A 15,206-nucleotide genomic window follows, 5' to 3' on the forward strand; every position below is an offset into this window, starting at 1 on the left:
TCTCCTGATCATCTTACCATTAATAAGCAAGACAATAACAGGCTTTTCAGCAAACAATGTGAGAAAAGCTCAGAGGCCAGACAGACTCTCTCCCTCCACCTTAAATCAATGCTGTGACCAACTAATTTGTTTTACCAGTATCTTCAATAAACCACTTTGCTCTGTTCCCCTGTGCTTCAAAACCTCAACCACTGTTCCAGTCTACAAGTAAACAAACATCACTGAATTAAATGACTACAGACAGGTATTTGCACGCCTGGTACTAGCCCACCCGGAGGCCATTACAAACCCTTAGCTGGATCCCCAGCAGTTCATGTACAGAGCTAACAGGTCAGTCAACAACGAAGTCAACTTGGTTTTGCACTTCATCTTGACAGCCCTGAACCTACACTAAATTCTGTTTGTGGACTTCAGATTGGCTTTCGACACCATAACGCCAGGGCTGCTACATGTCAAAGTGCCAAATCCCATCTGCCGGTGATTCATTAATTTCCTGAAAACGGAGTCAGAAGGTGCGACTTAAAAAACATGCATCAGACCCCTAGGCCCTTAGTACTGCTGTACCTCAGAGTTGCATACTTGTACCCTTTCTCTTCTGTCTATATACCAATGACCATATCTCTAATGACAGTGGAAGCTCAGTGGTTAAGGTACTGGGCTAGTGATTAGAAGGTCCTTGGTTCAAGCCACAAAATTGCAAAATTACCAAGGCCCTTAACTCTTAATTGCTTGCATTGTGCAAGTTGCAACTGTAGCAGTAGCGGTGAGCAGCACATACAATCAAGCACAACTTATCGGCATCAAAGGTCAGTATAAAGATTACATTTTAATTCTGAAAACATTCCACCGGAGATTCTTCGTTTACCAAAGCCCCATGGAGCTATCCTGCCAGCCGTTTAGAGAACACACCCTGGAACTCTGTTTGCCCTGTTACCATCTGGTAGGCGGTACAGGGCTATCCATACACACACACGAAGAGACTGAGAAACAGCTTCCTCCCAAGAGCTGTGGCCTCCATCACTCCTCATTGATTACCCCACCCCTTATACTGTCATCTTCCACACTGCGTATTAAGCACACCTACATATAACCAATTTACTCTCATTCATAAACCATTGAAATTAGACTTTTATCTTTTACAGACTGTTACCCAGCAATCAGACTATTTGCATTTTGTACACGTGCACACATTCACTTTCTATACACACACTTACTTGTAACCTTTCTTGCAATTCTTACAATAGCTTTACAGACTTTTCTCAGAGCGTACTGTATGGTTTCCACCCATGTCAATATCCTAATCTGAGCACAGTCACTTCATACACACATACCTATAAATTTTATTTATTTTTGAAATCCATACTTTAGTTGTACTGGTTCATCCATATTCAGATGTTACATAAATATATTTTCTTATTCTTTCTTTTTATCTTTTTTGGAGAGTGTCACACAAAATTTCTCTGTAACAATGCTATTTGCACAATTGGACAGATGTTAAATCTATGCATATATTCATAACATTCTCTAATATTTCCTTTACTAAACACTTCTTAATAGTCTGTTTTCTTGTCTGGTCTGTTTAGTTTGTTGTGTCATACAAATGTGCACTAACCACAACGAATTCCTTGGTTGTGTATCATACTTGGTGAAAGTAAAGTGATTCTGACTTAAAAGAACTACATCTTAACACTGAACACCAGTTCCATAGCCAGTTAAGCCCAACAGCATGTGTACTTCCTGCAGAAATTAAGAAGAGCTTAACTCCAACCCACTATTTTACAATGTTGTACAGATGGATGAAATGACGATCCTGATCAAGCCTGATCATCCCCTACTCCTTTCACAACACACTGTTTGCACACACTTGCTGCTAAAGTGACTTTTACTAGGCAGATGATGCACACATCTAAAGGGATTGTTTTAAGCATATTAAACTACTGCAACAAACTAAAAGGTAAAGAAATAAAAGAATGAGAGAACAACTGAAACAGACTGAAATGAAGTGGTAATGTAAAAATGTGAACCGGCACAACATAACAGCGACTAAAGATCTATTATGTTTTGTATATTGTAGTATGACTGTGATTGCTAATTGCATTATAGGATGTACAACAGTGTAATGACCGCTATTGTAATAACATGTATACTGTTACGGGTGTAATGGTAATTTGCGTTTGTCATGCACACACTTCTTAAGCAAGCATGCAGCCAACAGTTCAGTTAAGTTTACTGTAGTGGTGAATTAGAGCGAGCGAGCAACAAATCAAGAGACAGATACAGAGACGAGCATTAATTCAGGCTGCTATGAGCCATGTACAATTTGTACAGTTTGTAAATAGTTGGAGCACTATAGCCCTCATTTCATTGCCCTGGGTTCTTCCTCTTGACCCCTATGACCATATTACATCTGCCTTGTGGCCAATGCACACTAGTTTTACTCAACAGCAGGGGTCACGATTACAATGCACCATAGAGAAATCCTAAACAACTTAATCACTGTCTGACTATCCAGTGAACTCTACTGCAATCTCAAATATCTTACTGATAGATTCTGCAGCAGTTTTCAAAGTATGTTCATATCTATGATATATACCTTTTGTCATATCTATGACATATACCTTTTTTAAGTGTGGGTGACAGTTGACTTTAGTTGTAATAATGTTAACTTAGCAACTCTAGTTCTAAACCAGAAGACACTTTGGACTCCAAACATGAGAAGAATGATCTAGGCGTACAGCTGTGTAAATCTGATTTCTTGTCTCTTAAATATGACAATTAAGGTTTGCTGTTGTATGCAGTTTACTCCTTGCATTATGTTTGCAGTTCATATGATGTAATCAAGGCCTCTCAATTTTGGGTTTATAGGTTTTGTTTGAATTTATTACATTTATTAAAGTTTGGCTATGACTATGAAGGTAGTGGAATTGTATTGTCATAATTATAAGACTATAGTAAACCATTACAAAGACAGTTCTTCAAGATTTACTTAAGTTTCCTAATGGTTCGGTTTATATGGGCTTTTAATATTAACACTTGTAAGCACACACACACAAAACACACACATTTACTTTTCCACACTCACATTTGTGTATTTGTGTAAGGATAAGAACTTCAATATTCAAAATATCAAATTTCCTTAATGTTTAGTTAATGATTTCCTTAATGACCGCCCACGTTATCTCAGTAAATACATGATTAAAAACTTCTCACAACACAAACAAAACACATCCCAGTCTTAAATTTGTCAACCAGACTACTTAATGTGGTTTACACAGTACTTCACAGTATGACTTAATTTAAACTATAAAAATGAATAAAACTTTAATGCTGTTTAAAATGCTGGTCTGTGGCTTTCATCCAAGGTTTTGTACATGTATCAGTGAAGATAACTAAAAACTAAAATTTGGACTATAAAATGTATTGACTGATCAGTTACATATGGGGTAAATTAGATTTTTTCCTAACCTATTTTTTTTAACTATACTAAACTTAATGTTGAAGCCGTTTCACATTGTTTTAAAGTTGTATTCAAGAGTATTTTTGTTTGTAATTGTTTTTCTTATTTTATGTGTGTAAAATGTGTTTCAACTTCTCTGAGACAATAAGTCAGATTGCAACAGAAATTGTGTTTGTTATAGCAATTTAAAATTTAAAACAGAAACTGATGTCAAGACTTTCTTTTAACTTAGACAAGCAAATAATTGGAACAAGTAAACAAAATAATAAGTATCTTAAACTTGCATTGCACATAGTCACATTAACCCTTAGAGAGGAATCCAAAGCAAAACTAGACAAAGTTATAAGCTGAAGTAAATAGTAATAATTTTTACAGTGCCTTTTCAACATTTGACAGTGGAGATCCACAGACAGTTTCTTGGACTTCATGAATGGGCTTTTGTTCTAAAATGTAATGTAATCTAGTTTATCACAAAGGTGTTTGATGGGGTTGAGGTTAGGGGTATTTGTGGGCCAGTGAAAATCAATTTTAAACAATTGTAATAGGTTTAATAGTATTGTTATTAGCATCTTTAATAATTATTAGTTCAAAGTACACATTAATTTATAAAAAAAAACATTTCTTTTCCATGATTTACCTTTTTTGTTACTGCAAACGTTTGATTTTGATTTACAAAACAAACTATCCACAGAAATTCTGGGTCTAATCAATATTACAAGCACCACCGTTAATCTGCTATTTCGGTAGGATCTAAAACACCTAAAGTAAAAACAAGCTTAACTTGGCTTAATGTATCAAACCAACCTGAGAACGTCACTTCTCTCAGTTATTACTGGTCATAAGTATGTACTGCTAAAATGATAAACCTGTAGTGGTCCAAAGGTAAAGTATGTTAAGCTTTTTTCTTCCTATTAAAAAAGCTTAACGTGGCACAATAAACAAAAACAATAAGCTAGGAATACCAGGTCATTAAAGAGTATGTAGAAACTGTTCAAAAATTTTGGTTTAATTTAAAGCTGTAGATAATAATTGAGTAAAGATTGTAAACATTGAGTTACTGCGTCTTTTAACAAGACTTTCCTAATGTAGTTAGACTACGACACCCCTAAAAGTGGTGTAGTTGTTGACCTGGATATTTTAAAAGGTCTGCTAAAGCAGTGTTGGCTACATAAAATGTGAAAAGTATCACTAAGGACAACAACATTTAAAGCACCTTTAAAATATGCCAGCACACAAATCAGACCTGATCAAAATGCTATCAATATATGTACTGATTTAACATCTGTGCAGCTGTAGATTTAACATCTGTGCAATTGTGCAAATAGAACTATGTTACACAGAAGTTGCTGTAACACATTGGAGGTTTGGTGGTTTATTTAAAGGTAAAAAGCTATCCAAATCGCATCCACAGGAAATAGATTGTTCTGTTTCTGGGCGCATAAAATACAAATGTAAAACAACATATTGCAGTTAGGTCTTACCGTAGTAGAGGTTCCGCTGTAGCTAGCCAAATCTAAATAAGTTGACCAGGCTAAGTATATTTTTTTTCTTCGACGCAATGCAAAAACATTCGAACACGAATCAATGTATCTGTTGCTTAAACAGAACCATATTTACATTCGCTATAACGCATGAGCTCACGTTAGATATCTGTTGACTTTTAAAAAACGTCTCAACGGCTATAGAACTGACCATGTTATACCAGTATTCTTTTCTTTTTAAGTATTTAGTCGTTACATGTATTGGTTGCCGTGTGATTCACGCGGTAAGACCAGCGTTTTCATTTTTACTTAATATTCTTATTTAGTCCATCTTTTTCAGAAGTGGATAATGGCGGCATGAAAACCGGACTAAAGAGTTAAACGTGTTTCTTCTACGGCTTTTGGTCAAGCACTGTATACAAACGCAGCCGTCGCCTCCTATAGGCCAGTGCTGCATCACCGGACCACATTACGTGGCATGCAACATTTCATTAGAATTTTATTAGATAAATAATTCTTAGCTGCATTCTCTCTTTAAGCAATAGAACACGAGAGGGAGTGTGTTATCGCGAATAACCGAAGCCGAATAAGCCGAAGGCGAGTGCCGTAGATCATCACAGCCCTGATGTTATTCGCGATAACACACGACAACACATTCTCTCTTTAAGGTTGAGTGGTCTTAAGAGAAACTAAGAACAGAAAGTAGTAAGCAAATATCTGATGTAAGTAAAGCTTTATTAGTTGTGCAAGTTTGAAGGAGGACAAATTATCGTGCCTTGAAGGTTGCAGTGCTTTTAGCCTCATACAGCTATAATGACTGAATTTATGAACAGCATTATAGGTCTTATAATGACTTGAGCCAGTCAGGCATCACCTCACAAGCACAAAACAGATTTGTGTGCCACCGTCAACCCCCTTGATGTCTTTATCTTCATATAAATGAGATATTAATGTTCATCTCTGCAGGCTAAATGGTATATACATAGTTAAAAACTTCTCATGTCTGGCTACACACTTACTGTATATGTTGTTTGAAATCTATGGGGTTGGTAAGCTATCGATTTGGGTAGTGTGAAGTGGTGAAGCGTGTCACCACAAGTGTAAGAGTACGTTGAACGGCACCTGATGATGTTGCCCAAGTCCACCTCAATGACCCAAGTACACCGCAAGTTGTTGTCATAAGGGAACGGGTAACCAGGGGACAGAATACGCCCAGATGATTCCCCTTTAAAACGTCCCCCGCATTCAGCTAGAAAAAGACATAAGAAAAGGACGAGAAAAAGAGAAGCAAGGTGTTCACAAATGCAAGCAGAAAAAAAGAAAAGGCGAGAAAATGAAGAAATCAAGACAGACTAAATCATCTCCCTTAAAGAAATTCTTGTGTTTGTTGTTGTTTGAATTTAAAATGGTGCCCCTACTATGCCATTATTAATAACTTCAGTCTATTTATAGAATCTATGCTGGGAAAATTCACATTTACATTTTCAGCATTTAGCAGACGCTTTTATCCAAAGCGACTTACACCATGAGCTGAACATGATGAGCAATTGAGGGTTAAGGGCCTTGCTCAAGGACCCAACAGTGGCAACTTGGTGGTTGCGGTGCTTGAACCGGCAACCTTCTGTTTACTAGTCCAGTACCTTAACCACTGAGCTATCACTTCAAATCTAGTCGATTGCCGAGTTAGAGCCAAGAGCTCAGGTTATTGGTTACTGCCTGTTTGGCCTACAACACTTGATTCTGTCCAGTCACAGTTTCTGTGTGGAATAAAAAAAAGCTCAGGGCTCCCACATAATTGTACAATAGAAGTTTAATCTCAATATTCCTTGTTTATTAACCTGTATGTGATGGTAACTTATATCCTTTAAGATACATTTTAACTAAAGACCCCTCAGTATGAAAGTCTTCTCTGTTGTGGCATTCAGGGGGTGAAATTAACTTCCCTGGCTTGGGCATCAAAAGATGACTTAAGTAAGCACTATCCTTGCACTAATACAGTGGTACCTTTAAACTCGACGTCAGTTGGTTCTGGAAGTGGCATTGAGTTTAAAAGTTGTCGAGTTTCAAGGTATTTTTTCCATAAGGATGTATGGGAAACCTGTTAATGTGCTCCATGGTCCCTTAGAACTGCATATACTTTAGACTATATGTAAAATAATGGGGTTATTTTTTACACTTATAACTGAAAAAAAAAAAAAAAAAATCGATAAAAAAATACAATAAAACCTGCACTTTATCTTTACTTCATTATTGTTTTCTTAAGCTTCTTAATCATGGAGATGCTTGATCTTGGAATACCATTATTCCTTAGTTCAGTAAGGGCACATTCACATTACAAGTGGCAAAACAACTTTTGCGCTGGCTATGCTGTTATTTCCTATGGAGTGTGCGGTGCACAAAGCTTAACGTGACTTATTGTACTAAAACGAGCGAGGAATTTAATTAGTGGAGAGAACTGTGTCATTCTTTTAATGACATAGCTATAACACAAGTTTAAAAGTGAAACAGGAGAAAACTCCAGCTGAACACAGATCCATGTGGATGCTTTTAGAGTGGATTTGACAGTTATTCCACACAAATGCAGATTCGTCTCATAGTCACACTTTGTGAGCCAAGTGCTAAGCAAAGCGGCGGCTGCACACACATCGGGTTTAGGGTAAGCATCGAGGTTAAGGGTACAAATCTTTCAACAAAGGGCAACCAATTTTAAAGATTTTGAGTTTAGGAGATGAGTTACAAGGTACCACTGTATAGCATTTTAATATAGCATATTTTTTGGATTTTACCACTGTACCTACATTGATTGCAAAATTATTAACTGCAGTAAATTCCAATTCACTAGTAATTTTTCCTGCCAAAACATCAAACGTCAAAAGCTTGACTAAATATGGCTACAGCTTGACATTACTGCTGAGCTTTCACAAGCCGCAAAGGAGTTGAAAACTTAAATTGTTTACTCTTTCCAGTACCACCTGTTCCTCTTCCTCCTGCATTTACTTTTGTCTTCATAATGCATGGTTCTAGTTGAATGCCCTAGAGGAGGAGGGCACCATTTGCTAATGAAGACCACATCAGCAGTTTCTTTCAAGAAGCCTCATTTGCATAAGCCATCTACATGACAAACAATGGTCGCACAGTTCAATGAAGCCTGAATAACAGTTCAGATTGGGACTTGATTAATCTGAATATTACAGAACTTTTTAGACAAGCAGGCTAGATGAGCTGTCCCTGAATAACACTGGACCTTGCTGTTTAATCACACATCTGTGGTCACTCTATGATGCTGGAAAATCTAGGCACTGAGCTGGAGCTCAGTCTGAAGCAATGAAAATCCTAGGCTTTACCCAGATCAATTATCACAGCAAGACTCTGTAAGGTTTGTGCTGTGTAAGACTATCAATGCTAAGAGGCTCCGTGCCAGTAAAGCTAGTATGATCTCTGTGCTTATCTTTTTAATGTCTCAGCATGTAACATTCCCATTTTAAGCAGTCTTAAATTATTATCCTTTTTTTTGTTTTACCTGATAAACCTTTAGTTCCAGTATGTACACAAATGTTACACAAACACTTGTAAACAATTATATTAAATTCAATGATAAACTATTTGGGGACTATACACATCAAAAGTGTCATGCAAATCCTTAGCTAAACAACTGCACTACACATTTTCAGTAAGAGACAGGTCTAAAGTGCAGACAGGTCAGTCGAATACATGTAATTAATTTGTAGATGGCTTATCCAAGCCATTGCAGCACTTACAGTATAGGCATAGATCACATCAAGGTTATAAAACAATCTTGAAGGTTTGAGTGTTCTAAGGACCCTGGTGGCCTCAATTACTGTGAAATAAAAGAGGCTTTGCACAACAGTTTACTATCCATAAGTTGGCTGTCTGGTTAAATTTGTCTTTCACGCAAGAGAGGGCTTGGTCAAGGAGGTAAGAAGGAACCCAAATGGTCACTGTAAAAGATCTCTAGAACTCCTGTGCAGATGTGGAAATACCTGTTGGACAGATCATCTGTGTAGCACTCCAGAAATCAGGCCTTTATGGCAAAGTGGCAGGACATAGGTAAAAAGCTTATGAGAGCCCACTTAGAAACTGCTAAACATGACAGAACCCCTGGCAGTATTTGAACGTTTTGAGCAGAACAGCTGTTAATCTGGGAAAATTAGGCACTGCACAACTCCTGGCTAATCACTGTGATAAAACATGTTGGTTTCAGGTTCTTCTCAACTACAGGGATAGGGAGGCTTGTAATACTTCATAGACAGACACAAGCAGTCACATACAGGAACATCTAACATCCAAGAAAATCTCCTTCAGACATGCAGACAGTGATTCAAAGCACAAAATCAAAATAACACTGGAGTGGCTTTGGGTAGAAGTCTGAAGGTCCTTAAAAAAGCCCAGAAATGCCCCAAAATGAAACCCTATCAATTATTTGTGGAGAAGCCTGAAAGTGAGGATTAAAAATGGAATGGGGAGGAATATTATTATTATAATGGCAGGCTAGTGGGTAGAGCTTTGGGCTATCAACAGAAAGGTTGAAAGTCCAAATCCTGGCTCTGCCATGCAGCCACTGTTGGGTACTTGAGCAAGGACCTTAACCCTGTCTGCTCCAGGGGCGCCGTACAATGGCCGACCCTGCGTTCTGATCCCAGTCTCCAAACAAGCTGGAATATGTTGAAAAAGAATTTCATTGTACTGTACACATGTTTATGTATATAAGGGAAATAAAGCATTCTATTTTATTCTAATATAAAACAGGATATACTATATGCTAGGAGGAGCACTACTATAGTGGGCAGGAGCCCACTATATGCTAATAATACAGTAGAATATGCTAATAAAACTTATATCAAAAATCATGAGGACTGCTCTGTGGGGTGCACTAAAATCACTTTTAAAGATTACCTCATGACACTTCACATTAAATACTTAAAAAATTTCTGTTTTTGCATTTTTGCTTTTAGTTAATTCCCCAAATTTTTCTCATAAACCCCAAACTGTATGCACAGCATTCTGAGCCATGATGTATTTTTTCTTATTTGTTAATTACTCCAAATACCCTCATGCATTAACTTATTTTTAAGTACCCATTTTTAATTATAGGATTTTTGTAATCATTGAGCTTGTGGGGCATAAATCTTATGCCAGGTAATGCCATGCCCACTCTAAGATATGGTGGTGGTAGCATGCTAAGATTACTTTCAGAATCAGGAACAAGTCTGTTTAGGATAAAAAAAAAAATATTATGCACAGCACAAAGACATTAAACAGTACAGAACTTTTAGAGGCCTAAATTACATCATTCTCCATCTGTATGCTGCTGTTGAATGAAATAAAAACTTATCCAAAGATTTAAGTACACAGACAAAAGACATGCTGCAACACTCTTGATCTTGAAGCAATTATGAAAAGCTCTCTTCTCTCTCTAACTCATCAGGAACCTCAGGAGAACAAAGTTATTGTGCCTTATTACTTTTTACTAAATTAATTGTAGTTTTTTTTTTTCAAAGTATTGAATCCTCCTGCGAGAGAACGTGTGATTCAGAGCTGTATTCATTGGATCATCCACACCTCATATCAGTGAGCACACAAGGGATTCAATATTTTATCTGCAATAAAATGAGAGTAATGGGGTGGAATAAAGATAGGTTACCCTACTGGAAATAAAACAGACCTTACATTATTAAGCATCTATTATTAATGCTGGTGAGTCAGAAAAATATTAGTCTGAAAACTTCAAGGTTGGCAAGAATACGGTCCACCATTAACATGAGCGGGAACAAACATTACCCCTGGCTCACTTTAACAAGAACTCATGAACATGACCCCAGAGTGTATGTGCTATCATAGACTACATTTACACATGACCTAGGGAAGCAATTCTTATGAAAGATGTGCGACTAATTGTTCCTCATTAAAACCAAATCCACCACTGAGCAAACCTGATTTTGGGTCAGTGGGCATACCAATATCCGGCTCTTCGGAGGCCAATTCCATTTAATTACCATCCATCAGGAGAATGAAGAAATTAATAGCTGTGCATAACCCCACCTCAACCCCTGCGTGCCTGAACACTGGTGTATAAAAAAATCTATTGCTGACTTGAGGCTTAAATATTAGCTCCAACACTGTGCACAGAGTGATTAACAGTCCAAAATTGTCAACATAAAAAGGGTTTAACACATCCACATGAGTGGCCCCATGATTGCTAATTAGACAGACCATAGCCATTTATCTTTACATTAAGGGAAGAAAGAACTCTAATTTATGCCTTACGGCAAAGGGGTCAAGTTCATTTAATTTTTTATAAGTTTGAAATTTACTCCTGAGTATTTTTTCAGTTTTTCTTTTTTTTTCTTTTACAATGCATAGTTTATAGGTTTTTTATGACAAACTTATTGTAGATGAGGACCTCTGTATACCTGTTATTTAACCTGAGATTACAAAAGCATACAAGCATTCTGATTAAATAATATAAAATATTTTTAAAGCTTCATCTTCATGGATTTTTATAGCTCAGTTCAACAGGTCTCAAAACTGAAGGCAGAGTTTAAAATTAAACATCATGATTAATTAGGTAAGAAAATAAAAAGTTTTCTGCAAATAAATCCAGTACTGACAAGTATTGCTTTGCTTTATACACTATATAGCCAAAAGTATATAGACACCTAACCATGAGCTTATTAAACATCCCATTCTTAAAATATTACAGTAATATGCTGAAAATACTTGACATAATATTAATTAAAAAAGTGACTTTTAGGCATCTGCTTGACTTGCCTGGTAAAGTTTAGAAGGTAGACTACTTATACCTATGTTCATATATTTAACAGTTTATCATTGTTGTGAATTAATGGAGAACATTTATCAACATGCACTGTAAACTTGATATCTTACCTATACATGATGGCAGAGGGTTATCCCATGCACGTCTTTCCCCGGTCATACATTTGAGCACACTGCTGCCATGCAGGGTGTAGCCAGGATCACACTTGTAGGTGATGGTGCTGCCAGAGAAGTGGCCCTGGTCATTCACCTTGAAGCCAAACTGGGGGACTCCAGGATCCTCACAGTGATCCTCACAGACTCAAAGCCTGAAAAGACAATGCAAGCCAAAGAAAAAAAGTTACTTTAAGGTCAAATATACTATGCTCCTGGTGCATGTATATTTTTACGCTTATGTATTACTTGGTCTAACACAGCTCCTTTCACAGCAGGTCTAAGTGAAATGAAAGCTATTATTTATAAAGGATGATCTACACAGATTACTCAACAATTCTTGGGGTTATTATAGTAATAATAATATGAACTTGTCTGTAGTATCTGTACTCCTGGGTGACGTCAGAGCTCTAGAGGTTTGTCATTATAGTATTCATTATAAGCGACAATTTGCATTAAGATCTTGCTGTGCCGTGCAGGCAGGACCAATCGCTCACTAAGCAGGCAGAACAATTAAGATTAAGAGCTTGTTTAAGCAATAGAACACGAGAGGGAGTGTGTTATCGCGAATAACCGAAGCCGAATAACCCGAAGGCGAGTGCCGTAGATCATCACAGCCCTGATGTTATTCGTGTGTTCTATTGCTTTTATACAACAGTTTTTACAAAATAAAGAAAGAAAATAAATCAAAGAAGCCCTGAATTTCATACTGAATATGCTTTAATATTGACAATACCTTCTGCCAAAAAGTAGTTCCACAACAAATGAGTTGCTGCTATGCAGCGGTAAAAATTCCCTACCCTGCCTTAACACAGTAGGCTAAAAAAAAAGGCATATAGTTTAACACTACAAGCTAATGCTAGTTTGGAATACAAATAATAACCGAATATGAATAAGCGAAGATGAAGGGAAAAGGAGAAAAAGCTAAAAATGAAATTAATTAAGAATTAAAAGATAGAATTTAGTTATTTATTAGAGTTATTGCATTATTTGTATAAGTTAATCTGCACACTTCCGTTCATTGTGCAGTTGGAAAAAAAAAGGCTGCTCTGTAGGATGTGCATCGGCATCAAACAGTCCGGCTCGCTTCGCTGGTGGCCTCTGTACTGTGTCTTCTGGGTCATGTTCTGCACTGAGGACTGCACTCCACCTTTTTCTGTCAGCTAGTGTGTGTCTCCAATAGCTTTTTAACGAGCCCAAAACAACCGGCGGCTTGCGTGCATGAAGCTTGTTGTTACTGGCAACGCGTCAGCGGAGTAATACAGTTGTGGTGTGAAAAGGCCGTGCTGATATTTGTGATAACGCTTTTTTTATTTTTTATTATTTCTTATTTGTTAGAACGCTTCTCAACCAATCAGATTGTAAGGTCGGAAATAACTGTTGTATAATACACGCTTTCAAATCCTCTTGCATGCACAACCAAACTTACTTACACACTGTCAATCTCTTACATATGCATGATCAACCCTCTTGCATGCACTATCAAACTCTCTCACATAATATCATACTCACTCTCACACAATATCATACTCCCTCTCACACACTATCATACTCGCTCTAACACAATATCATACTCTCTCTCACACAGTATCATTCTCCCTCTTACACAGTATCATACTCTTTCACACACACTGTCATACTCTCTCACACACAATATCATGCTCTCTCTTACACAGTATCATACAATTCAATTCATACTCTCTCTTACAAACTATCATACTCTCTCTCACACACTATCATACTCTCTCTCACAGTATTATTCTCCCTCTCACACAATATCATACTCTTTCACACACTATCATACTTCATCAGTCTTCAGGAAAAAGTCGCATCACACCACACCTGTGAGCATTCAGGGTTTGGACATTGAGATGGTGAAGGAGTACAAATACCTGGGTGTTCACCTCAGTAATAAACTGGACTGGTCTAGCAACTCGGATGCCCTATATAGAAAGGGCCAAAGTCGCCTCCACCTTCTGAGGAGACTGAGGTCTTTTGGAGTGTGCCGTCCACTGCTTAGATCCTTTTATGACACTGTGGTAGCATCAGCCATCTTCTACGGAGTGGTGTGCTGGGGTGGTGCAATATCAGAGAGAGACAGAAAAAGATTGAACAAGCTGATCAAGAAAGCGAGCTCTGTCTTGAACTGTCCTCTCGAACCTGTAGAGGAGGTGGGAGAAAGGAGGATGATAGCCAAGCTGTCATCCATCCTGGACATCACCACACATCCACTACATGAGTCTGTAGGAGACCTAACAAGCTCCTTCAGTACCAGACTCCTCCACCCCGTGTAAGAAGGAGCGCTACCGCAGGTCCTTTATTCCCGCAGTCATCAGAGCTTACAACAATAATAATATATAATAATATCACTCATTCCTTATCTTTCATGTTGGGTGTAATAACAAGTGCAATATGTAACCTATTCACAATAAGTGCAATAACTTAATATATTTTGCATATTTTTTATTTACTGTATATATTATTTTTTTGATATTTTATAGAGTAAATAACTACACACTATGTGTGCAATATGTTTTGACTTAGTTGTATTTCTTGTATTCTTGTCTTCATTCTGCTGTAACAAGTTAATTTCCCTAAGGGGATCAATAAAGTCTTATCTTATCTCTTATCTTATCTTATACTCTCTCTCACACAATATCATACTCCCTCTCACACAGTATCATACACTCTCTCACACACTATCATTCTCCCTCTCACACAATATCAGTGTGATCAAACAGGAAGGAAGACAGGAAGACAGTTCCCATTACCTGATTGGCCTACAGCCGTAAGAACAGAGCCTGCACATAAATTGGAGCTACAAAAACATTTAAATCTGGCAGCAGAGCTTTTAACAATGACTTTACACCTTTGTTGAGCTTTGGTGAGCTAGCCATAATATTTCTACTAATTTACCTCCTTTCACAAGGTCACTTTGGTTTGTGGAAATAAATAGTAATGAGGACATGTTTTACAGTTTTTTTCTTTCTCATTATTACAATGAGTTGCATTCTGAACATTGAAAGGAAAACTGACAGCATGGGACATCACAGCATGATTTTGGAAATATTATTTTGTGAGCTTAATGGATAAACACTGACAATTTTTTACTTTCTTTTAATTAGCCAGCAGTTAGAAGGATGTGACAGTCAAGGAAGTTTGGGTGCACTGGAGGCACTTTATGCATGTCTTTGTTCTCTAAAAAATTAATATGAAAACTCAAGATCGGTGGAAATTAGACATAGGGATTTACTCCAAGAGTACCTCCAACTAGGGGTGGGCGATATAATATCGTTCACGATAATACCGGTATAGTTGTA

The 15,206-nt window shown here is 37.3% G+C and overlaps 1 protein-coding gene across 3 annotated transcripts in view; it reads right to left on the bottom strand.

The window, feature by feature from the left end:
• taok2b (TAO kinase 2b) overlaps positions 1-11,876 on the bottom strand; it is a 56,254-nt gene extending 44,378 nt beyond the window's left edge. For 2 of the 3 annotated variants that reach the window (XM_063002830.1, XM_063002831.1), the window contains exon 1: positions 4,939-5,140. The gene's annotated coding sequence lies outside the window, so the exon portion shown is untranslated. Of the gene's footprint in view, positions 1-4,938; positions 5,141-6,060; positions 6,188-11,844 lie in introns of those variants that run through there. The other variant, XM_063002832.1, reaches the window with a different exon arrangement.
• Positions 11,877-15,206: the final 3,330 nt, after the last annotated feature.

Source organism: Trichomycterus rosablanca, chromosome 10, assembly GCF_030014385.1.
Source record: "Trichomycterus rosablanca isolate fTriRos1 chromosome 10, fTriRos1.hap1, whole genome shotgun sequence".
Taxonomy (NCBI): domain Eukaryota; kingdom Metazoa; phylum Chordata; class Actinopteri; order Siluriformes; family Trichomycteridae; genus Trichomycterus; species Trichomycterus rosablanca.